General features: G+C 37.7%; 2 long non-coding RNA genes across 2 annotated transcripts; both read right to left on the bottom strand.

Moving 5' to 3' along the window:
- Nucleotides 1–748: 748 nt before the first annotated feature.
- LOC146734024 (uncharacterized) lies at nt 749–1,755 on the bottom strand. Its single transcript, XR_014931696.1, has 2 exons — nt 1,425–1,755; nt 749–926 (listed from the first exon to the last, which is right to left on the bottom strand). It is a non-coding gene; the product is annotated as an uncharacterized LOC146734024 (long non-coding RNA).
- A 2,620-nt stretch (nt 1,756–4,375) lies between these two features.
- Nucleotides 4,376–5,192, bottom strand: LOC146734023 (uncharacterized). Its single transcript, XR_014931695.1, has 2 exons — nt 5,042–5,192; nt 4,376–4,549 (listed from the first exon to the last, which is right to left on the bottom strand). It is a non-coding gene; the product is annotated as an uncharacterized LOC146734023 (long non-coding RNA).
- Between the last annotated feature and the right edge of the window lie 19,544 nt (nt 5,193–24,736).

Genomic DNA, 24,736 nt, shown 5'->3' with positions numbered 1-24,736 from the left:
ACTTCACGAATCATCAAGTCTGAATTGTCAGATGATATTTCAATGTGTCTCCCTATGATTGGTCCGCAGTTTAACAGGACTATTTCTGATGCTGTCATCTCTTCGCTGATCGTTGCACAGTGGTGTGTTATTGTGTCTGCAGTAGGGATTTCTTCTATGATATTGACGTCAGCTCCGATAAGATATGAATCTGCAATTCAAACTTATACTTGAGTACAAAATACACCACCATATTCATTATCAGATGTCACGTGACTTATAGCATTCAGTAATTCCTGGTTAAATCACTTATTTGCTCTGGGCATTGTTTATAGCTAAAGTACATTCACTTCAGTACCGATCAATTCAATTCATTGGTTTTATAACAAAAATATGTTTATAAATTTTGATTATTTAAAAAAAATCAAATAGAAATATACAATCCCAATCTGATTAAAATCTGATGTAGTGTACGGGCTTTAATTATTTTGGCTATAAACTTATTTTAATTTTATTTTTTATTACTTTTGTTATTAATGCCTTTTTATTTTATTATTTTACTTTGATTTTGATTTTTTTTAATTCCGCCCTACATACATCTGATCCGACGCCTACGTAAGTCCCGTTCAAATCTCGCGTAATTAACAGCCAATCACAGGCCCCCTTTTATAGAGGCTGTCGGTTGCTTACTTTTCAGTGTAGCGATACTCTACGGGCACTCTTTCTGTACATTATATTTTGCCCACTTGAATAAACCATTAATAGAAAATTGCTAGTATATTTTTATTTACAAAAGAAATTCCACAGCATTTTCCAATTTTTGTCATTACATTGAATATTTTGTTCACTTCCAACAAATGTGTACACTTCCTGATACATCTTCGCCAGCCAAGGTTCGTTTATTCAGTCATCGCTTCAATTTTACATCAAACACTGAGCATAATTATCTAGAATAGAAGCAAAAACAATAAGTAAATCGTAATGATTAGAACACTGTAAACAGCTATAGTAAACAATGCAAACTGATTTTAAATTGTATAACGGTCACCGGCCCACGGCATCGACGCAGAAAATTGGAGCAATAAAATATTTCCTGATCAATTGCGATGTGTTCCAAATAAAAAATATTTTATTCCAGTCCAAATCAGCTCAATTAATTTAATAAAGAGTTATTGTATAATGTACAAAATGTTGATACATTTTGATGAATATTTACAGCTACGGCTTCAATACCGTAGACGGTTTTGACCCGATCGTCAACAAAACATCACCCGTCTCCAGGGCAAGCGACTGGAAAAAGACACCGGTGTTCGGTCGAACCGGTGGAAACAAAATCGTCACTCCCAGAATAACTACGCAAAGTAACGATCCAAACTCGAACCATTCGAGCCACAATATAAACATAAAAAAATGACTTTCGTTGCATTTGACAATGATAAACTTACCGAAAAGCTGTGTTCTTCTCGGTCCTAACGTCGGTATAATCCGCCATTTTATGTTTGAGTGTGTTTGCCCAGTGACGTCATCATGTGCGCTATAGAAGAAGGTCTGTGATTCGTTGACTAAAATCGTCGACAGTGGGTCTCGTTGAAATCTCGTTACATAGGCATCGGCTCAGATGTATGTAGGGCGGAATTTTAAAAAAATCACAAAATCAAAATCAAAGTAAAATAATAAAATAAAAAGGCATTAATAACAAAAGTAATAAAACATAAAATTAAAATAAGTTTATAGCCAAAATAATTAAAGCCCGTACACTACATCAGATTTTAATCAGATTGATACAATCCATAAATGCATCATGTATTATTTATGATTAGCTAGGTTTCAACCAATCGAACTGTTGTTGTAAATATGCCTAGCTTAAAACGGGGCAATCCTCATCCGCGCATGCGTCAGAAGGCCATAGCGAGTCACTGTTTACAAACAAGCGTCTACCCACGAACCTTTGCGTTTTTAGCGTGTATTGTTATCGTCGCTTGGGACTCAATTCTCGCGCGTGTGCAGGTGACGACCCTCCCGCTTTAAGTTGTGCCCAATTTGTTCCATATTTTTTGCTGTTGGTAGTTTGATCTCATATACCATGCAATAACTAAGTTATAACTACGAAAATTCAAGAACACCCATTGGTAAATTTTACCCCAGACCATTCGTCCCGGTGTTATCGCTATCGCCACACGAGACTCCAGCTTGTCTCCTATACAATTTGACTGCGCACATCCAGAAAGTAGATGTAGCTGTGATTGGTGGAATACTAATGAGTTGAGTGTCAATCAAACGCCCACGCTATCTTTAGTAAACAAAATCACGTGACACGCGCCATTTTAGTTTTGATTAGTTCATCGGATCTGAGTGGTCGGGCAGGCGATTTCAAGGCAGCACGCTTAACCCTTTCGTTCACAGGTTGGGAGATATTAGAATGACTGACAATTTCACGCCACTGTTTTACATTATTGGCGGATTTTTCTGCGCTATCAATCTTTCTATTACAAACTAGACATAGATGAGACGACAGAGTCGCTCCTTTCACAACGTCGCACTGGATCAAATTGGAAAGACGATTTCCATAAGTTATCCCTCCTGCTTTTCCTGGCTTGAATAAATTCACACACGACTTTAACTGTCCACAAACTCGAAGACTACACGAACACAGTCTACAATAGTCGTCCGCAACAATATGTATGTATTTCTTCGGTGTACTGATGCACGAATGCACCGTCACGGTGACACGGTGTTTCTCGGGTGTCGCCATCGCTGAGAATGCCGCCGGCGCAATTTTTCACCCAACTCGCGATTCTGTTTTGCAACATTTTATCAATATTCCCTTTGACAAAATCGCCGACAAAAGCACCGCTTTGCTGATCTTTTGTTCTATAATTCTTAATGCAAACACCGACCCTAGTAGTAATTAGTAACGTCGCCTAGTACATATGAACGGTCGTCATTGCAAATCGAACATCCTTTTGAAATTTGGACGTCGGGCAGGCGATTTCAAGGCACCGCACTTAAATATTAGCAACATATTTTTCTGAGCGGTTGTTTATTCTCTTTCAAACGAGACATAAATGTGACGACATAGTCGATCCCTTATCCACCGCTAAGAATGCCGCAATGTTTCGTTCGTTTTGCAACATGCCACAAATCGTCGAAAAAAACACCACTTCGACGGAAGCTTGCGTAATAAGGGTGTTAAAACAAGAAAACAAATGCCATGTTTAATACATATCGACCTGTTTTACTTGCGAAAGATAACGGAACATGAACTCGTTTCGTGCGACTTCGGAACCCGAAGGAACACACCAACAACGTTGAATTTACCCGCTATCTTCCAAATATGGTATATTAATTTATTCAGTTGTTTATTTAGAGTGACGTCCGCGGTCGAATGCGATTGGCTATCGATGTCAGTGCAAAGGTCATATGAATATTAAAATTAAGTGGGCGGAAGGAAAATTGTATAGGAGACAAGCTGGAGTCTCGTGTGGCGATAGCGATAACACCGGGACGAATGGTCTGGGGTAGGTAAATTTATCAGCCGAAACCATATAAATATATATGTTATAGAAGTGCATTGGTTAACGAGGAACTAAATAGAGCCTAATTCTGTGTTTGTATTTCTTAAGTTATGTAGATTGATTATAAATTTGAAAACAAAAATTAAATGAAGATTATTTTCAGAGTTGGTTTAATACTAGTATAAGAAACCAGAAAACTGTGAAGGACTTCCGTCCACGCCATCTTGCTATAAAGCAAACACTCGCATGAGTTATATTACTCAGTAGTGATTATAATAACGTACAGAAAAATCGTTTAATCTTAAGCGAATTGACCAATCAAGATGTTGGATGATGCCAACGTGTTCAAATTACCATAGTTCATTTAAATATGTTAATGTTATCGAACGCAACACGGAAGATATTTACTGGTGTTGTAGTACGATCTTTTGGCTTTGATTTTGATGAGAAAACAGCATGATTTTTTTTTTAAATCAAGAAATTAGTTTCGTGATTACAGCTCATTGTCGAAACGAAGCTTACTTATCCACGCTAGTCACAATAAACATCAATCTGATTAAAATCTGATGTAGTGTACGGGCTTTAATTATTGTGGCTATAAACTTATTTTAATTTTATTTTTTATTACTTTTGTTATTAATGCCCTTTTATTTTATTATTTTACTTTGATTTTGATTTTGTGATTTTTTTTTAATTCTGCCCTACCTACATCTGATCCGACGCCTATGTAAGTCCCGTTCAAATCTCGCATAAGTAACAGCCAATCACAGCCCCCCTTTTATGCAGGCTGTCGGTTGCTTACTTTTCAGTGTAGCGATACTCTACGGGCAATCTTTCTGTACATTATATTTTGCCCACTTGAATAAACCATTAATAGAAAATTGCTAGTATATTTTTATTTGCAAAAGAAATTCCACAGCATTTTACAATTTTTGTCATTACATTGAATATGTTTTTCACTTCCAACAAATGTGTACACTTCCAGATACATCTTCGCCAACCAAGGTTCGTTCATTCAGTCATCGCTTCAATTTTACACCACTGAGCATAATTATCTAGAATGGAAACAAAAAAATAAGTAAATCGTAATGATTAGAACACTGTAAACAGCTATAGTAAACAATGCAAACTGATTTTAAATTGTATAACGGTCACCGGCCCACGGCATCGACGCAGAAAATTGGAGCAAAAAAATATTTCCTGATCAATTGCGATAAAAAATAAAAAATATTTTATTCCAGTCCAAATCAGCTCAATTACTTTAATAAAGAGTTATTGTATAATGTACAAAATGATGATACAATTTGATGAATATTTACAGCTACGGTTTCAATACCGTAGACGATGTTGGCCCGATCTTCAACAAAACATCACCCGTCTCCAGGGCAGGCGACTGGAAAAAGACACTGGTGTTCGGTCGAAACGGCGGAAACAAAATCGTCACTCCCAGAATAACTATGCAAAATAACGATCTGAAGTCGAACCATTCGAGCCACAATTATTAACATAAAAATGACTTTCGATGCATTTGACAATGATAAACTTACCGAAAAGCCGTGTTATTCTCGGTCGCTAACGTCGGTATAATCCGCCATTTTATTTGAGTGTGTTTGCCACCCAACTCCGCCCGGTGACGTCATCATGTGCGCTATAGAAGGAGGTATGTGATTCGTTGACTAAAATCGTCGATAGTGGGTCTCGTTGAAATCTCGTTACATAGGCATCGGCTCAGATGTAGATAGGGCGGAATTAAAAAAATCACAAAATCAAAATCAAAGTAAAATAATAAAATAAAATAAAATAAAATGGCATTAATAACAAAAGTAATAAAAAATAAAATTAAAATAAGTTTATAGCCAAAATAATTAAAGCCCGTACACTACATCAGATTTTAATCAGATTGAATAAACATCATCCGTCAATGACTACGGTAAAACTTAATTTAGACTATGATTTAGGCCTAAGGTGTCAGGAAAGATTGAAATCACGTCCCTCTAGAGGAACTGTGTTGAAATGTTTGAAAAATTACGCATAAATTAAAGATTTTACGGTAATCACAGTCATTGTATGAAACTAGTGTGTATGTACAATGTACTTTATTATTTATTGTATGATCGTGGGTCAGTAGTGAGTGAGTGTTGTTTTGACTGGGGTATTGTATTTCGCGTTGTTTTAATTTTGGAACAAAGGGCATAGTCGACATTGGATAGACTCACGTCACTCACACTGGACTTATCTTCGCAGGTGGGTATCTCACTATCAGAATACTGTGGTCCAAACGCATGAGTTTCTAACCCAAGTTCTAAAAAGCTCATTGTGCATATAAAAGATGAGTTTATACTAGTAGTACACAATGCTAAGCTGCATGAATAGCTATGTACAATGGCGTATGAGCATGTGATCAGATAGTCAAACGTCATAGCTTTGAATAGTACCCGGATGTTAAACATGTTTGTTCGCTATTTGCCTCCTCTATGGATGGCGTCCATGGGATTTAATTTTAAGCATTAGAAATGCCTCTCCAAGCAGTTATAATTAAAAAAAATGTAAACCGTTCCATTTTTTTCAAATACAGTTCAGAATATACTATACAAGAAATATACATTAAGGCCGCATTGAGGTTCGCTTTAAAAAAGTTCAGCCCAGTCCAGCTGTTATAATATACTATGCACACTGGCTATTAAACCACTGTGACTAGTCCCACGTCAGCAGGGATGCGGCACGAAATTGTACATAAGAGGGGGCGGAATCTGCTCACCATCCCTTGTGCCCCGTAGTGGTCGCGCATTTTAATTTCGGAGTGCGGTCGTCAGCCCACTCCCGACCCTCCCGGTGCCGCCACCACGGGTCAGTACACGATACTTACCCTCATATCCGTCTGGTATTGGCTGATAAATTATAATTTTCCAAATCATGTAATGCTCCATCAGCTGCACCGTCCACCAAGCAGTCACGTCTTTCATAATATGTGTGAAGGTGTACAGTAATCCATCAACAGTCATGCTGTCACTGCAGCCATTACACTCTGACCCCGTCTGGTTAACTGGTCTCCACAGTGCCACATTTACCAGAGAATAATCTGAATTAACAATTATAAACAGTGAATTTGTGAATTTCAGTAACACTTGATATTCGCGACTCTGTACGTCATCAAATCCACCATTTTGTTTCTCTCATGTTTCAGGCGAAGTCTTATTATAATCACCTAAAATAGTAACACAATGCGTATCCATGTGACTTTCCAGATACTCTAGTCCTTGTATTTGAGATGTTTAATAATATAAGATATTGCTATATAATTCCAATCCCAACAAAATAGTTTTCTCTAGCTACGGGTCCATAGCTCTTTTTATGACAACTAGCTGATAAAATAAACAACTTAAAGGACACCAATGTATAAAAAATGACTGACTACACTTCCCCATAGACGTCCTTAAATGGTATATTATTTAAAAAGGCTATGAGAATAATTCTTTTAACATTTGTGAGTATGTATGATATTGCTTCTTGATTAAATAATTGGGTATTGTTTGGCGGTAAACATAGAGGTATTGAATGAATGAGTGAATGAATGAATGAATGAATGAATGAATGAACATAATAATTGAAACATGATGCCTTTTAATATTGCATTTGGCTTTATGTAACAGACAAGCAAGAAAACGGTCACTTATTCCAAGTTTTGGTATTTGATATTCACTGATATACGTACATATAATCCAACAGTGGATTATCTCTGCCGTAACTCTTGTTTGTTCTAGTATTAGTTGGAATAATTAAAGCGGGAGGGTCGTCACCTGCGCACGCGTGGGAATTGGGTCCCAAGCGACGATAACAACACACGCTAAAAACGCAAAGGCTCATGGGTAGACGCTTGTTTGTAAACAGTGACACGCTATCGCCATCTGCCGCATGCGCAGGTGGCGACTTCCCCGCTTTAAAATCTTTCTATAACATCCTTCCACCTTTGTGGAGTTTCATGAGCTCGAATTGTGTCAATATTTAGATTTCCTATCATGACAATCTCCCTTTCTACCACATATGCGTTTACGAGCATATTCTCAACTCTGTCAACCAAGACTGTTAATCTAGTATCTTCTTCTCGCGATATACACCCACAATTTTCAAGTACTGTAAAATACTTTATTTTCGCTGGAATTAATTTTCGGCGAAAAAACGTTTTGGGTTTTGTATGGAATTTATTTTCACTGGTTTTCGGTGAATCATCGCTCAGCGAAAATAACGAAGTAAATTTCAAGCGTATTTTGAAGTATCCAGCTGCATTCCTCTGAGTTGCGTATCGCTATGTTTGCCAGTGTGTGTGGCACTCCCATATCATTGTATCAACGAGCTGCTAGTATATTCCTCTTCGGGGTGTTACACTTGTCATAACTGTTAGTAGTATGTTACTATTTGCGCCGACATCCGAGAGATGGGGCGTGTACCATTAGAAACATTTTTACGTTGATAACAGCCCATTGTCAAAACGAAGCTTACCTTCACGCTTACCACAATAAACATCATACTCTAATTCCCAACCCTGAAAGGATGTGTAACGACTGAATCTTTGGGGGAAAATATTTAACACAGTGGAAAACAGATAACTGATTACAGAATGATTTAATAATGGTTATTATTATCTTCACTTTTTTTTTGCATTTTTATTATCCACTTTATTTTATTTGTGGGGTTCTCACGGAATAGAATTTGTTCAAGCCATTTCATAATTTAATTATTATTTTTTTTCCTGTCCTTGCTGACACCAAGCTTTGAATTTCGCATTAGTATCTATGCGTTTCAACTTGTTCATCATATCATATAAAAACGCCCTCTATCGATATACGCTTCTTAACCACACATTAGCGTGAATTACGCCATCCACGTCGATATTGTTTTGAACGTCTATAAAGAAAAATGATGTGTTTCTATTTAGATATTACGACTACACAAGCAAGGAGAGTTGTTAATTCGAAAACCATCTCTTTTATCTGTACTTTATCGCTATAAAAACGCTTCGTCGTTGTAGAGGGCGCATCAACTTTGTTTGCCGACATGTCAATCAATAATTCCCGTCACAATTATAATTGATTTGTCAAAAACAGAGTAACAATTTACATATTAAAACGTAGTTTACAGTAACTTACCTTCATGTTCGCAGATAAACGCTCTCTCACTGTAACGATCGCTGCAATCGTCAGCGTACAAGTCGTAATTTGGGAAACTGTAGAAAAAAATGTGATACACATTGTACAGGGTCATGACTACCCATTTGGCAGCGAATGACTGTACTGTTTGTGTGTGTGAGTAAAAGACGTGAATGGGGTGACATATGTCAACTTATAGCAAAGTGTATTTAATGATTACAGAAACTTTGTGGACAGCATTGCAATTACGTTTAAAGCAGAGTAATAGATGAAGTGTGAACACACAGCGGTCAGTATCGGTGAAGCATAGCTCGCACTATTTTACGCTGAATGGAAATTCTCGTGAAATCTTGTTCTCCTCCGTCGACACCGACATTTGTGATGTCGCATGACAGTCCACTAAATGCCTATATCTAAGGGTATTTTCGTTTCCCAACAACTAAGAAAATGTTAGACTCTCTGGACGAATTCTATTGGGAGTGCCACTGGTGCCAAACTGGGTCAACTTTTTGAGTCTATATTCAGCACATGCATACCGTAGAGCTTGAAAATCGATAGATAACGATATTTAAGCGATAAAACCCCGGGGTGTTTAGTAACAAACTGTTTGGATATTATCATATATAGAAGTTTTACATTCTACATTTTGACTAAAACGTGCTGTTTTGGAAGGATATTACTAGGATAGTACTCAAGGAGTTAACCGAATAACTTCTTACTCGAGAGTGGCGCAGTTTTCGATGGTATTATCAAGTAAGCCCTGCGTGCCGTCACCAAAATAGGAAACATGTTCTTCGTCTGTAGTCAGCCATACTCCGCTATTAAGATCATTTGCATTGACCCATACACTAACTGGGAGCTCTAAATCGGTCATCATTGATCGTATTTTCTGGTGGGCATCGAGGTTCGGTACCTTCGCCAACATACCACCTCGTGCACGACATATGTCCACGACATCGTACCACGTGAAATAGCCAATGTCCACCTGTAGTCTTGAAGCTGTTTCTCCTGTAAATTCGCAAATGATATATATACATATGTATTACTTATAGCAGGCGGAGGAAGAGGGCAGAGGGTCGTCACCTGCACACACACGGGAATTGAGTCCTAGGCGAAGATAACAATGTACACTGAAAACGCAAAGGCTCGTGGATAGACGCTTGGTCTACGGGGAGGATAGTTGCCGAGGCCACCGCCTAACAAGCGCAAACTCTAACTCTGTTTCTTTTACTGAGTCGGACTGAGTGAAAGCATATACAGCGTTGCGTTCTCCAAGACTCTGACTTAAACTTAGCCTGGCAAGTTGGCGTAAATGGCGCCCTGGACTGCTGATAAATAACAGTAATGGCAAATATAGATAAACTGTCACGGTCTCTATTATTCTCGCCCTCTCGTGACGAAGTGCATCTGTGACACAAACGTGCAAACAGCAGTGCAAGGTATGTCGTTCACAGCGTCCATATCGTTTTCATCTGTTTGTTTGTCAATTAAGAACACTATTTTCAGATGATTGCTATGATAAAAATGACGAACGACTTCATAACAATGGAACGACATTACTGTACTTACAGACAACTACGTCGTTAGAGGGCGCTACTGACTACATTTTAGTCAATACACTTTTACGTCCTGGAGTTACAACCCATTTTGGTTGGTATAAAACTGTGAATGCGCTACAAGAATACTGTGACATGAACAATGTTACCATAGTTACCTGCTGTCACAAGCAACACCATGAGCGATATCAGTGTCCTCGTCATATCGTTGCAGCTAGCTACAAGAAAATATACAAACAGAACATATATAATGCACCATTGACCAGAAGGTTGAATCACAATGTTCTATTTGTGTTATGTTGGTCTGAAAGTTAATAATCATAATAGTATAATAACTTAATACATCTGAAAGTTGTTTTGTCGTAGCCAGACAACAAAGTCGGGGAAAAAAAAACTGATGAGACGCGATTGTCTAGCCGACAGCGTTTCAAACGTGCTGTGCAATTCACGGGCCATTAGCGTGATGGAAAGTTTTAACAAAGTATTTTTAATAGTCGAAATATTCATTAAAGCGTGATAGCAAAATTTACCACCACGTGATATACTAGTATTATACAAACATTGGTATGTCATTTATTCACCTTTTAATAAGCTAAGCTATCAGATATTGTATAGGTTTTTAATAGTACCACATACTTAGGAGCGTTAGAAAACATCTGAATCATAGAACAATAGACCATTTTCCGTTCACTGCGAGAATCACGCGTTATGCGTGAAATCGAACGTAAAAACAGGACAAACAAAGGTCATACATAGCGTCTTAGTGGTGTCAAACATCGCGTGGGATTCGACAAACGCGAAGGTATTTTGGGGGACATTTCCATGCTTAATAATGTGCTGTCCACATTTGATGATAAGCAATTTCGATTAAATAAGGGTATTTGGAAGCAATATTCCTCTGTCGAGATCGGCCGGTCGATGTGAGCTACGAAATAAAGAAATTCGAGTTCAAAATCAAATCGTTCGATTTTTGCGGCAGACGTTCGACGCGCGTCTTTCATGCATCTCGCGAGATCTCGCAATTGTACGGAAAATCACTTATTTAACTCGTTTTCCCCTTGTTGCTACCTTAACACGTTCCAGCTAATTAATTTGTTGTAATTTGTTATATAAACGGATCATAAAATAAATCTATTTTTATCTCGGAACACGCGAATTTTTCCATAACGAAGCCTCTCCATTCTGCTCCAGTGCTAACGAGGTGTTTCCATGGTCAAAATACATATTTTAATAAATCAAATTACAATGCAACTTTTGACTTACATGTGTTTCTATTGGAGATGCTCTTGTAATAGAGCAAATAGGTAACTGTTTTATTTGTAATAAACAGTGATGACAGAAATGGTACTTTGATATAAATATGGGTATAGATTTTGCTACTATCCAGATATAAAAGTGATCACACTTTTGAGCATTCAGGGGCACCTCCCTACCCAGCTATGTATCAACTGCCCCCGGGTTCATAAGCTCCTTCTACAGTACCGGACCGTTATGGAGGGCTGTCATTGTAGTTCATTACTGAAGATCGGTACTGGTCCATCAAGAAGAGATATCATTATGGCCCAGTACTGGAGACCAGATGTTTAACTATTATTTATAATACTAGTAAATATATACGTGCCTATATAAATATATATTCTATAGCTGTATAACCAGATATTGACATATAAATGAAAGGAAAGGAGGAAAAAACATTTGCCTATACTTATAGGAAGAGGATTTTATTCTTCGTAGCAAATGTTTTTTTTCAATTGCAGGTTCTTTAGCTGGTATGTCCGTGGGGTGGGTGTTAAATATATTGTACGTACAAGAGGAAACAACCTTCATGTAAGCGTTGAGAAAAGAAATGAAATAATATGTCTAATGGTAGGAGACATTTCACAACTATAGAACAGTTACAGTTTGTGCAGTCATGGGCAAATTAGACAAACAATCCCTAATTAGTGTCATGGAATCATGACAAAAGTTTTTAGACTAACCTGTAACCTGTTTTTTTTTGTTTAAACATGTTTATATTGATTTTCTATATTTATGTCTATAGCATATGTTCATGCATTAATTTCTAAAGCAATATACCCATTATGATATATAGATTACGAAAGAAATAAATCAATATATTGATTTTAAATGAAATATATCCATATATTGATTTCGAAAGAAATATATGTTGATTTCCATAGCATTATATCCATATAGTGACGTCTATAGCAATATATCTATACATTGATACCTGTAGAACTATATTCATTTGTATTGAGTTCTATAACAATATACCAACAATTTTTCAAGGCAGTTTTGTGAAGGAAAAAAAAACATTTTTATGTGAAGACAGTTCACTTTTATTAAAAACGGTTTCTAGTTCTGCAGTACCAGCGCTGAGTTTATGTGCTTTACTACATTGAATACATACTATAACATGCATGTATTTTGCAATGGTTTGATTCGAGATATAGATGCTGGTTCGTTGGAACTCTCATCCCTAATATTGGTTTTGTTTATTTGCATTTGTAGGCAGTTTTTGGCTCACATTGTTAAAGCGCGGTGGTCGTCGCGCTGCGCATGTGTGGTTTGACCTGGGCGCGACTTGCACTGATTACCGCCGGTGACTCCTTCGATACCTTCACCTAAAAATTACCTAATTAAAGTTTGGTAACGTCTCAGTTTGTGCTCGCTGATCTGCGCAACAGTCAGAGTCGCCATCTTTGTTTATATGAGACCATGGAGGTATAAAAGAGATGAGACCCATATATCTCGCGCATGCGTGACGCGACGACTACCGCCCTTTAAAAATGTTATCCTGGAGTATTAGGAACAACATTATTCATTAGGCATTAAAAAGTAAAAAGTGCGACAATGTATTTTTGCAAGGCTGCACATAAATAAAATGTATGATTTGATTATGAAATGTGAGGTCGGGATGTATTTTACTAATAATAACATTTTATGAGGGCTATATTAGGAGATGGCGTGCGAATGTTTACTTTCACCATGGACGTACTAACACGTATTAGTCACGGTGATCTACAAAACTGAGATGGATGATAGTGTGTATTGTACAATGTGACAACGAGTGTGTTAGGTATGTAAGGTACTTATTCAATGCTTCTAAACTCATCGTCCGAGAAAAACACAACATAAAACAAAATGGACGCACTCTTCTCGAGACACGCCACCAACTACACAGTGAGAAAATGTCAAATCCAATAAACGCAAACTCAATTTGGGTTGAAACTGTCACACCGACCGAGGAACCAAATCGGTGATAATATCCATTTTAAAACATATACAATCATGCATGCCTTAGTGTTTTATTATATTTAAATCTCCCCTTTTTAATAAATTCTTTGTGTGGCAATTCTTCGAAATGTTGACAGTGTGACTGTCTATTATATGAAAATTTCTGCTTACAACTCTTCTAAGGGAGATTTGGATTATAACACGATCTAAATCCTACTTTAAGTCTATAAACATTTCTTTGTGTATAGTGTCAATCTTCTTCGTTAAGTACAACAACAAATATTTCTTTGGTGTTTGTGAGCTCTCGTGCGATTGGTCAATGCATGGACAGCTCTTCCAATACTGTGTTTTACTCCCTGTTAATTTGGGCCCTGTGAACAAGATTTTTACTCCGGGCTTACGCCGAAAGAACTGTAGGGGAGTTATGATGAGCACTGAAAAATTTCCAATATTTTTTGTTAAAAAACAACGGATTATGGTTACAGTAAAAGGTTTTCTATGCAGGTCATTGAATGTCGGAAACGTACACAATTCACATATTAGCCCATGGAAAAGTGCATTTATTACCAACAAATAAAATTAATGGATATAAAATCCGTTGAAACTCTAACAACAATTTCAAATTACTCTTTATAATACTCCGACAACTAAGCCACGAATAGTAGATCTTATTTTAATATATATTTTGGAGATAACACAGAATTCAATAAACAGATAAATAGAACAAAAGCGAGGTATCAATATGACAAGTGAGCTGCAGACACAGTCGCTTTATGAAAATCAGGGCTTCACACCTTCCCCTACAAGTAAGCATCATTATCTAACGCCGCTCGCTTGAAAAGTAATCATTTGTTGTTTCGGTGTACACAAGTCGATGAACAACTCGGAAGAGATATTAAAAATACATCTCTTTTCCCTTTAACAATTCAGACCTAAATGTGATAAGCAGTGTCCAAAACGGATTAAAAATCAGCTGTAAGCAGATAATTTTCAGTAATTATACAAAAACGAAAAACTTAATTTTGGCAGCTCGAGCACCCAATAACGGAGCCCAACAGTTTGGCTGACAAGCCAGAACAAGAAAGCGAGCATTCATCTAACGTTTTTGTTTCTCATAATTATACATGATCTGTGAGGACAGTTCGAATGGTCGACAAAAAAAGGAATTGAATTATTGAATGCCAATAACGCTTCCCTGAATAGCATGCATTTCTGGAAATGTAAATAACAATGTAAATAATGACTTTGCTATAAAAAAAAATAACAAATAATTGTACTTACAATTATACCAGTCTATTTTACAGTTCTGTCCATGAAAATTAATGGTTCACGTCTGTTTATGTAGTCCGTATTCACGTACGAAAAGTAACATCAATGTGCGCGTGATATTTCAATCATCGACGTTACAGTACTATAGTCACACTATTGTGCACATAGACTATGGGGCAAACGCCTGAGATCGAACAATTAAGCGCCAGGCAATTAAAGCTAATTGCGTATTACACCAATATAAATTAATTAACTGAACTGGATCCATGTAATTATAAACGCTAGAATTTGAAACCAATGATTAGTTACCACTAACCAATCAAATTAACTTGAAACCCGTGACTGACAAAAATGTTGGTTGTCTATATGAAATTTAACGCAACATAACTACGAAATGTATCTACATTTGTTACATACTACACAATTTTGATTATGTAAGCACCAGTTTCTCCCGCCAAAAATGTTGGGGGAACATTTTACACATTTCTATATACTAGTATTCTATTTTATGCGTTTGAGTCGATACTAAACCATTTACTGTGTCTGATTGGCTGCCCAACCGTAACACCGAACCAATCAGAGAGCAGCTTGTGTGTTGACATTTTTGTCGGCGTATCAAATACCGCCTTGTATATATGCTTCGACTCTCATTGGCTACAAGTCTTAATCAAATTGTTTTAAAATGTGACAAGTTATGCGCTTTGTATTTTGTGATAGGTTGTCATCGTCTAGTATTTGTAGCGCTATGTCAGCTCGTGAGATCTATGACCGGGTATGAATAATTAAAATTTAATTATGTGATCGACCGATTCAGTAGGTAGCAACTGATGGTTTCTAAAGAATAAAAAGCTGGGAATAAATTTAAAAAATGTTGTTAACAGTATGCCTAAGTGTTTAGGGTACTGGACCGTACAATTTAGTTAAAAAAACAACAACGACGATACTGAAAGGAGAATTGTTTATCGTCTAAATTTAAAACCATTTATTTACGCAGACCTAAAGTAAATTATTGTGCTGTATCTAACAAACACATATATATATATTAAAGTCGCTCTACCTATTAAGGAAAACGGGCAAATGACCAGTAGAAATTGTCGACCCAGAAATCGTTCGAATCCAGGAGGTTGCTGCTATAAAAACGTTCTATTTTTATTTAGTAAAGAAAAAAATGTACTATCCACTCGGACAATGTGAAAACAAAATCGTTATGAAAAATCGTCTTTTCCTTCTAGAACAACATTCCTTTGTGATAAAGAATGGAGTACAAATGGTTAGTTCTATGGATAGAGGGACTGTGTTTAGAAGAAAGACTACTTAGTACTTTCCTGGCAAGTTCTGAAAAAAAAATGTGTGTTATCGACTAGGTTAGTGGACAGAACAATAGAAACGAGCCACAAAGTTGTATTTAGTTACTGTAATAAAAACTAGTTATTTTTAGGTCTTACATTCTCTGGAAGATGAACTTGACATCTGTGGTGTATCATCATAAAATATTCATATATTAATATAGCACAATGAAAGAACACAGTGAATGTTAGTCCCGAATAGTGTTAAAGCGTGGGGGGGTCGTCACTTGTGCATGCGTCAGATAGCCATAGCGTGTCATTGTTTACAAACAAACGTCTACCCATGAGCCTTTGCGTTTTTAGCGTGTGTTGTTATTGTCGCTTGGGACTCAATTCCCGCGCGTGCGTAGGTGACGACCCTCCCGCTTTAATGGGCGGTGGTCGTCGCGCAGCGTGTGTTCGAATTTCATGTAAACAATGTATTTTTCGCTATGAGTCCCATATCCAACAGAACGCGGTGCGACGACCACCGCCATTTAAGCACACACGCTGATAAGATTGGTGCGCATTACTTATTCATGTCCCAGTATAGGGTACAGTGTTCTAATTAAGTCATCATCACGCTGGTTATCCAGGCGTATACATGTGTATGTAATCAGTCTTCTGGAAATTCATGCAAATCTATTATTTAATAATTTAGTGTTGTTTACATGTTTCGCTACACTGATTTTCCATAATGAGCTGCTATTTAAATGAAAGGTCGACACGCATTAATTAATGTTTTGTATTATTATTATTATACAGCAATGAGTGTAGAGACTGTTAAGCAAGTTTTGGTAGGTGCAACACAGGCCCGTAGCCAGCACTTTTGAAAAGGGGGTTCGAAAACAACAATAATACTTTTGATGTGAAACGTGTGATTTTTTTAATTTTCAAAAAAGTGCAATTTCTTTAGTATTTTAGAGCTCTGTTACAGACATTTTTATATTCTCTGTTTTAAATTCACAGACAAACACACGCACACCCTGGATCTACTACGGCAAATTGTTGTACACCAAAAAGACAATATTGCACGTATCTTAGCATTATTGTCTAAGCATTTTAAGGTACAATTAGTCAATTTATTATTATTTTATTATTATCTATCTCAGTACAGGGCCTCAGCCCATCGTACAAAATGTAATGGGTAGAAAAGTACATAACACGTTTTAAAACAATACAACATCCATGTAAACATATGGATACATATTCATCTCGTCGCTTGAAAACTGTTAAAATATACAGGGCTAGTTGATATATGGTGTGACAGTTTGTGAAGTGTACATAATTGCATAGGGTTATTGAAAAAATATCAGCCCTTAGATCATAATAAAATGGACATATAATAACAAAGTGAATTTCATTTTTTACCATGCTAAATTCAAACGTATTACTGCAAAACCTAAAAATGTATTGATCTAACGGTATATTTGTAATACTACTTTGATTTTTCCGTAAGTACACAGTTTGGGTAATTGTGAAATTGAAGCATGTCATTCTTGCTGACAACAATCTTTTATTTTTCGAATAAATATCTTTAAAAAAATTACAGTATACCTGTCGCATACGACTTATTTACCACTTCCGTGTCACTGAGAATGTTCTAGAACCGTACTGTGTCTGGGTGGAATATTCTATATTTTTTAGAAACTGGTTGAATAGGTAATATAACACTGTAGGAGGCAATGGAAGGTGATGGAACATTCTAGAAATTTGTAGTAAGTTCAAGACTCATTATGTATGCTGATGTAATGGTCTATTTATAGACAGTGCGGGTATATATAGGGGAGTTGTTCAGCACTGAGATCAGATCGAAGATCTCGTTGAATTGTATTGGAGTTTAAGTATCTAGTTATTGGAGTAGTGGTGTTTTACCGCGTTATTGTACTTGATGTTTGCAGAGTATAATAATAATACAAGTACCAGTTGAAACCTCATCTGTTGGCTCCGTATTCGTATTTTATCATCGCCGCAAGGGAAGTCTTTCTGTTACTGTTGCCAATTTGGTATTTGAACCATCACACCTGTACTATACCAATTACGGTAATATTACGTCGCGTGTGACATCTGGGGGCTCGTCCGGGAACAGTGAAGACATATAGAAGACAACATGGCCAGCGAGATAAAAGATATGTCGAAACAAGAGTTGATGGAATGGGCGGATGAACTGGGAATGACTGGAGAAGACAAAAGGAAATTTATTTTGGAGCAATTGAGTTCTCAGCGGGCTGACAGACAAGCGGCGAGGGAAGAGAGAAAGGCAAAAATGGAAATAGAAGTAGAGGTGAGGAAAATGGAGATTGAAGAAAGAAAGGAAAAGTTACGGCTGGAAGCGGAAGCAGAACAGCGAGAAAAAGAAAGGGAAGCAGAGGTAAGAAAAATGGAGATTGAGGAAAGAAAGGAAAAGTTACGGCTGGAAGCGGAAGCAGGCGAAAGAGAGAAATTGCGAATGGAAGCAGAACAGCGAGAAAAGGAAAGAGAATTTGAGTTGAGGAAATTAGAGCTGCAAGCAGCAATGCCGGGGTTCCAACAGGCTGATTTTGGCGGTCAACGAAACGTGGTCAGTGATGCACAGTCACCAAAGTTGCCTGCATTTGTTGATGGTACGGACGAACTTGATAGTTATTTATTGCGGTTTGAGAGGTTTGCAACGAATGCGAGTTGGCATAGAGATGGATGGGCCACAAAATTGAGTGCGCTGTTGACTGGTAGAGCACTGGAAGTATATTCCAGGATGTCCGACACTGATGCAGTTGACTATGAACGTGTGAAGGTGGCGCTGTTGACAAGATACGATTTCACAGAGGATGGGTACAGGAAGCGATTCCGTGAAATTAAACCTGAAAGTTCCGAGAGTCCTGACCAGTAATTGTGCGGCTTAAGAATTATTTTGCTAAATGGGTTGAGTTGTCAGGCACTGCAGCAACATATGATGGTGTTACCGACTTGATGGTGAAGGAGCAGTTTATTGGTACCTGTACAAAAGATCTTGCAGTTTATTTTAAAGAAAGAGCACCCAAAGATTTAGATGAGTTGGCAGTAATAGCAAAGCAGTACCTAGTGGCACATGGTCGACAGTTATCCACAAAGGACCAGGTGAGGCGTAACGATAATAAGACTGCCATTAGAAATACTGATGTGGGACAGGGTAGTAGTATCCGATGTTATGTATGTCAGGGTGTTGGTCATCGAGCAGCACAATGTCCATCCCGCGTTACTGATGTCAACCATGACAAAGGTAAACAGTGCCCTCAGTGTGGTGACATAGGACATGTGGCTAAGTTCTGCCGTAGTGGACAACACAAGGGTCAAGGGTCAAGAAAGAAAGAGTGTCAAACCCAGCACTGGTGCAAACTGGTGCAGCTGCAGTGGTTAAAGAGGAGTCTAATATCAGTGCTAGCTGTGCTGTTCAAATTAGCAGTGATGTGCCTAAAATGATTGAGAAGGACCATTTGTTGTTAGCATCGGGGGAGCAGTTAAAGGTTGTGAATGGTGCATGTATGGAACGGAGTGGCGTTGTGGAGGATAGGACTTTGCCTGTGGGTCAAGGGAAGGTTGGTGACACAGTTGTGACCATGTTGAGAGACACTGGGTGTAATGGCATTATAGTCAAGAAGAGCTTGGTACCAGCTGACCAGTATACAAAAAAGATGGGTCATATATTGATGGTTGATCGTACTGTAAGAAAGGTTCCAGTTGCCATGGTGGAAATTGATACGCCATATTTGAGAGGCACGGTTGAAGCATTATGTGTGCAGGACCCAATCTATGAGTTAATTGTTGGGAATGTGCCCGGAGCAAGACCACCAGATGACCCGGATCCAGTGTGGAATGTGAGTGGAGCAGTAACAACCAGAGCGCAAGCGAAGAAATCTGGTAAGCTGAAGCCGCTCAAAGTGTGTGATGTAAAGACTGGAGCACATGTAACAAAAGACAAATTAATCGAGATGCAGCAAGCAGACACATCGTTGAAGAAGTATTATAATAAGAGAGAACCAGAAGTGAGAGGGCACCATACAACCGAGTTCCAGGTATATGGAGGCTTGCTATATCGTGTGTATAGGGATCGTTCAGTTCCAGGAGGCAAGACGGTACGTCAAGTGGTTGTGCCGAAACTGTTATGGAGATTGCCCATGATTCAATATTTGGTGGACACATGGGGATAAAAAAGACAGAAGGCCGGATTGTGACTAGCTTTTATTGGCCTGGGCTACATCAGGATGTTACCAGTTTTTGTAGGTCGTGTGATGTGTGCCAAAAGACTGTTTCAAAGGGATCAGTTGTGAAGGCCCCATTAGGTAAGATGCCTTTAATTGATATGCCATTCAAGCGTGTGGCTATAGATTTGGTTGGACCAATTACGCCAGCCAGTGATGGGGGTCATCGATACATCTTAACTATGGTGGACTATGCTACACGGTATCCAGAGGCGGTTCCACTTAAAAATATAGATACGGAGACTGTAGCCGAGGCGTTGATTGACTCTTATAGCCGATTGGGGGTTCCAGAAGAAGTACTAAGTGACATGGGGACTCAGTTTGTGTCAGAATGTATGCAAGAAGTATCAAGATTGCTCAGCATTAAGAGACTGATGTCTACGCCCTATCACCCCATCTGCAATGGACTGGTGGAAAAGTTTAATTGTACTTTGAAGAAGATGTTAAAGCGATTGTGCCATGAACACCCAAGGCAATGGCATCGGTATATTAGTGCTTTACTCTTCGCATATAGAGAGGTACCACAGGAGTCAACTGGTTTTTCCCCATTTGAGCTGTTATATGGTCGAACGGTTAGAGGCCCAATGAAGATCCTTAAAGAGTTATGGACCGAAGAGAGCGATACTCCTGAGATAGTTAATAGTTACCAGTATGTGTTTGAGTTGAGAAATCGGTTAGAACAGACTTTAGAGATTGCTCGAGAGGAATTACAAAAGGCACAGAACCGATACAAGTGTTACTATGATCGTAAAACGAAGAAACGAGTGCTTAAGGAAGGAGGTAAGGTGTTAATTTTGCTGCCAACTGACAACAACAAGCTATTGATGCAATGGAAGGGTCCTTATGTGGTGGAGCAGGTAATAGGTGAAAACGATTATCGAGTGAGGGTAGGTGACAAAGTGAAGATGTATCATGTAAATATGTTAAAGTTGTATGTTGAGCGGGAGACGTCACCTACCTGACTACCTGAACTTTTGAACAGTATAGTAGAATGTTATTCGTTTATGATTATATTTCATATTTTATTATATTCTACTGTATGTGATTTTCGAATTTATGTACTCAGAGCTTTATTCATTTCGATTTGATATATTGTATTGTTGTTTTATTTGAAATTGTTATCATATTCGTATTATTGACGTCGTTGCTAGTCATGTAATATTATATGTTATAATATTCTTGAGAGGGGAAGCATGTCGCATACGACTTATTTACCACTTCCGTGTCACTGAGAATGTTCTAGAACCGTACTGTGTCTGGGTGGAATATTCTATATTTTTTTAGAAACTGGTTGAATAGGTAATAGAACACTGTAGGAGGCAATGGAGGGTGATGGAACATTCTAGAAATTTGTAGTAAGTTCAATACTCATTATGTATGCTGATGTAATGGTCTATTTATAGACTGAGATCAGATCGGAGATCTCGTTGAATTGTATTGGAGTTTAAGTATCTAGTTATTGGAGTAGTGGAGTTGTACTTGATGTTTGCAGAGTATAATAATACCAGTACCAGTTGAAACCTCATCTGTTGGCTCCGTATTCGTATTTTATCATCGCCGCCAGGGAAGTCTTTCTGTTACTGTTGCCATTTTGGTATTTGAACCATCACACCTGTACTATACCAATTACGGTAATATTACGTCGCGTGTGACAATACCCAAGCCGTAAGCATATTTTTGAACATGTGGATATCCCAAGTAAGTCTGTCGGTCTCGTCTAATCGTTTAAGCATTATATAACATGTTTTGGGGTTCCAGCTATTTTTTACTTCAAGTAATTTCAACCAATAGGATATACAACGCTTGAAATAAACACAGCATAATGACAGCCTTCCACATTCATCCAACGCCCTACATTGTTTGTACAACTATTAACACTAATTAGATATCTGCAAAATTTTGTCTATATACTCTCGATGATCTCCGAATATTCGTACCCTCATATCTCGCTACCATAACAAATATGAGGGGAGGCTAGGGGGGTAGCAGGTACGGTTTTACGGGAAACAAAAAGGGCTTTTCACAATTTACGAAGAAAAAAAGACGTTTTTACAGTTTACAGTGTTAACAAATGGAACATTGAATGGTCCGAAGAGCTCTCCGACTCAAATTCTCCACCATTGCTGCGCCGTGTGAAGAAACGCATGCGCACATTACGCTCGTAATGCTCTTCATTCGGTTAGAGGGCCTTTTACGTCTTGACATTCAATTTTGCAGTGAATTGTGTCATCTAGTCGTTTTACAGTTTCTAAAATGTAATTTCCCTGGATTATTCTTTACGATTTTTTTATTTGGATTTGAATTTGTGTACGTATGAGAAAAATTACACATTTTTACAGTGTACGAAAAAAATATTTGATTGATTACGTTATACGTCTAGCTTGTGATTACAGAATTACGGAATTTATTTTTTCTATTTACGTTGTACGAACAAAAATATTGCAATTACGTTGAACGAAAATAACCCTTGCCCCCCCCCCCCAAAAAAAATATCTAACATAATGATTGCACCAAACATACCGCCAAGTTTGTTATCCTCGGGGGGGGGGGGGCGGACATCCGGGCATTTTCACCGCCTGGCAACCCGCGGCGGTGAAAACAAAGGCGCAAGACTCGCGGAAAACGGTACGTTGGGATGACTGTTGATACTCCTCTGAACAGTATAACAAGATTAGCCCTACGTGTGTAACATATTTAAAGTTGGTTGTTCAGGATTACTTCAAAGTTGAGTTTGTGGTGTTTTTTTCGAATTTTCACCGGCTCGACCGGCGTTCCACAGCAGCGCGCACAGAGCCCATATAAATGCGTGTACAGTGGTGCGCGTCGTAGCAACGTGGAACGTCTTGTGACGTAGCTCCGCCCCCGAGGATAGTATGTATATTTTTTTGGTTCGCTGTAAATCTGTTTAAAGGGGACGGTAAAATAATATGCATACAGTGGTAGTTTAGAAGCAGATATATATATATATATATATATATATATATATCAAATCAATCACAAATGACCATTTAGAATATGAAAAACTACATTTAAAATTCTGCAAGAATACATTAGGAGTCCACAGGAGAAGCTCAAACATTGCATCACGGGGCGAATTAGGTCGATACCCCATACATTTGGAGGTAATTAACAATGTGTTCTCCTACTGGGCAAGGATAGCACATGGGAAGTCCTTGATTCTGACAAAGATAGCTTTACAAAATGAACTGGATCTACACGAACAAGGACAGAAATTATTTGTAACTTTTATAAAACACATGTTAGAAACACTTAAATGTAACAAACTCTGGGAAGCTAATAATCTAAATTCTAAAAACATAAAAAGAATTATTCAAAATAAACTTAAAGATACATATAATAATGAATGGATGAAGTAACTCAAAAAAGACAACAATCAAAATGTTGGCAACAAATTAAAGACATACTTACTGGTAAAGAAAAATTACAAATTTGAAAATTATCTAAAAGTAATTTTGAATTATAAAATAAGATCAGCAATTACAAAATTAAGAATTTCAATCCATAACTTGCCAGTTGAGAAAGGGCGGTACAATAATATCCATCAACAACAAAGAATATGCAAATTGTGCGACTCATCTGAAGTGGGTGATGAAAAACACTATGTTATGAACTGTTCAAACTCAGATATTAAATCAAATAGAGAAATTTGTTTTCACAATATTAGCTTTCCAGAATTTGAAAAACTAAATCAAGAATGTAAATTTATTTATTTATTAAGTGCTATGGATACTCATCTTATGATACCTTTCGCCAAATATGTTAATTCTATTTTAAATGTAGTTAATAGTTGTATTTAGTGGCCATACTGCCGTATTGTACTATATCGGTGTTGTGTCAATAAATTATTATTATTATTATATATTTTCACCATATGTTACCGAGAAAAAATGTACCAACCTTTTGTTGTAAGATGTATTGTTCACAGCTTTTGTTTCAACATAGTCGTAAAAGTATTTGTGATCTCCGTGTTGTGTTTAATAATGCATTTCGTTTATTCCTGGGTCGACCAAGAGACTGTAGTGCTAGCAATATGTTTGTGTCCTCAAACATTCCTACATTTGATGCTTTTAGACGAAACATGCTTTTTTTCACTCTATACGCGTCTAACTAAAAGTGATATGATCGTTGTAGTGCTTTTATTATCAATTTATGTTCGAAGTTTTATGTTCTGTGCTTTAAACTTATGTATCCTCGGGGGCGGAGCTACGTCACAGACGTTCTACGTTACTAAGACGCGCGCCACTGTACCACGTATTTCTATGGGCTTTGTGCGCGCTGCTGTGGAACGCCGGTGGAGCCGGTGAAAACTCGAGAAAACAACACAAACTCTACTTTGAAGTAATCCTGAACAACCAAATTTATATATGTTACACACGTAGGACTAATCTTGTTACACTGTTCAGGGGAGTCTCAACAAACATCCCAAAGTACCGTTTTCTGCGAGTTTTTGGTCTTTGTTTTCACCGCGAGGGT

This window comes from Saccoglossus kowalevskii, chromosome 15, assembly GCF_978046115.1.
Source record: "Saccoglossus kowalevskii chromosome 15, keSacKowa6.1, whole genome shotgun sequence".
Taxonomy (NCBI): domain Eukaryota; kingdom Metazoa; phylum Hemichordata; class Enteropneusta; family Harrimaniidae; genus Saccoglossus; species Saccoglossus kowalevskii.
This window is presented reverse-complemented; position numbering and strand designations above follow the sequence as displayed.